Here is a 2,699-nt window from a genome sequence, read left to right as displayed (position 1 = left end):
TAATACATTTTCAAGTTCATAACTGTGCACTGTCCTCAAACAATAGCATGGTATTCTTTCACTGTACTAGCTACTGTAAACTGGATAGTGCAGTTAGATTAACAAGAATTTAAGCTTTCTGCCAATATCAGATATTTCTATGTCCTGGGAAATGTTCTTGTAACTTACAACCTCATGCTAATCGCATTAGCCTACGTTAGCTCAACCGTCCCGCATGGGTTAAAATAGTCTACAGGTTGTTTGTTTTTCATGTATCCTATGGACATAGGTAGCCTAACTGGCCACCTATATTTATGCTATATGCCTATATTTGTATGACATATTCCGAGCCGTATAAACCAGCACTGACAAACCCGTTGATTCAATTCTTATTTGTCTCAGCCGAGTAGAGCAGATAGTCGTGGATGAGTGAATAAAAGACCGAGTCCCAGGACAATCCTCGTTAACTGTTTGATTTAAATAATTAACGCACGGAAGGCCTTATTTTCTAATTTGTGTTTTCCTGTACAATCCTAAACAAGAGCCTTGCTACGCAAATCAGATTCCTTCTGCTCAAACCGGCAGAGGCTGATGTCAACAGTCCCTGAAAACGTATTGATAAAGCGCACACACACAACACTGTTCCAAGCACATTGTCTCATCATCAGCACACTGTATAATGTGAGTTTATAAAACGATTAAGGGGATATTGTTATGTCTGGATACTAGATTAATTTAGGCACACAGATCTGCGTGGCCAAGCCCAATATATTATAAACATGATGCAATCCACAACTGCTGCTGCTGCTGACAGACCTTCACATTCCACACTGATCGAATAATAACTGCCAAAACTCAATGTGAGGATTTGTTCATAGGCTATAGGCTACACACGACTGAACACAGCTGCCAGTCTTCACCTTCCGATTTGCATAGCCTTTAAAGAGCATGCAGGCCTACATTATTTACTAACCATTGAAAGGAAAATAACATATAGATGATACAAATCAGGAGTGAAAAAGTAGCCTACAAGGTTTTAGTCTTGTGAGTGTATTTTGTAACAGTGCATTATAACGGCTAAGACTGCGCAAATATAAAAGCGTAGGTATAATTCCCTGATAATTCCATACTTTAGATTTCCATTTCTCCTCATGATTCCTCCTTTGACTAGTGTTTTCCATGAAGCAGTAAGCGCATTTTCATAAATAGACCTTGGCCAAGCGCTGCGTATGAAATTTTAATGAAGCCAGAGTCTTGAGTGCAGCGCGAGGGCCTTGGAGATTCATCGCTCCCTCTGATACATTACTATGGCTTTCTCCTCGCTCGCAAACACACACAGCAGCCGCTGACTGCTTCAACGGGAGGCCGGCCGCACTATCGACAGCCTGGTTGGATAATAAAGTAGAACAAGAGTAGCGAGGGGGCCCTGATTTTTGGTCTTTTATTCGAGTTGTATTTATCTTTCTTAAGGGTCACCCCGGTTAGCCATGATCCCTTTCGTTGCATGGGTAAACAAGTTCACCATGCATCCATCCACCCACTATCTGATGGCCAGAACACACACAGACACGCGCACGCYCGCGCYCYCACACACACACACACACACACACACAAACACGGCATTGGAAGTGTTCAATCCCGGCGATGCAATATTTATCAGCGACGTTAGAATATAAATCCCGCCTTCAGCTCGTCTGAGGGCTTACATTTAGGAAGGCAAACACCCACTAAACGCAAACGGCTAAACTACTGCTGCCACGGAAGGTGTGTTGTTACTACCTTGTCTGTTGCGAGGGCAACAATGGTGGACTGGGGGCACGTAGGTCTATGGCTCCGTATAACGTGCTTATAAAAGGCTTTGCAGGAATGGAGGTGAGACTGAGCTGGGATCAAATTGATGTTGACAAGGTGAACAAGGAATATCTTTGTAGCGGTTGTTGCCTCTGGTTCGAATTAGAGTGGATAAGATAAAAAACACATACGCATAATTTGATCTCTCCCGAGCGTGCCAGAAMATGCAGTATGCTGAAAATATGCATATTCGACAGTAATTAAAACATGGCGTTGTAATTTGGAACATTGTATAGATAATCAAGCCTAATGAATGTCGGGGTGGGCCGGGCGGCTAATCAAACGCGGGAGTTATGCGTTTTAATGGGCACAGAACATTCTGACAGTTCCAGGATCCGCATCATTCCATGTCACTCACCCCACCATGCAGCACGCGCGTAAACAACTGATTATGGGTCTATGTTGTTAAGGAGAGGCATTTTGCAACCTGCCTAAAAAGAGGCATTCATGCAAGCAATAAAATAAATATAAGCTAGAGGTAGGTTACAATACACTAGAAGATAAAAGCCAGGGAAGTTCTGAACAAAATGAAAAATGCAATTGCATATGAATAATGAAAAATATCGCAGCTGCAAAAATCCAATATGTACAAAACAGGAATCCCAAATCATATTGAGGGGAAACCCTTATGAGTCTCATGTGAAACTTTGGGGAATCCTGAAAGAACAATGTCTTTATTCTAAATCAACAGATCTCAGGGAAATGTGCCCGTCTTCCCCTGAGTCCAAAACTGAGCCCTGACCAAACAGCCAACATCTTACAGTCCCTGTAAACATGAACAAACTATAAGGACACAGCTTAGTAGAGGATCATCGAAGGATGATTTTTTCCCCTTAATACTTAATAATGTACCTAGAAGGAGGATAATA

The sequence above is a fragment of the Salvelinus sp. IW2-2015 genome, linkage group LG20 (genome assembly GCF_002910315.2).
Source record: "Salvelinus sp. IW2-2015 linkage group LG20, ASM291031v2, whole genome shotgun sequence".
In the NCBI taxonomy this organism is placed as follows: domain Eukaryota; kingdom Metazoa; phylum Chordata; class Actinopteri; order Salmoniformes; family Salmonidae; genus Salvelinus; species Salvelinus sp. IW2-2015.
The sequence above is the reverse complement of the archived record's forward strand: the minus strand, read 5'-3'. Positions refer to the sequence as shown.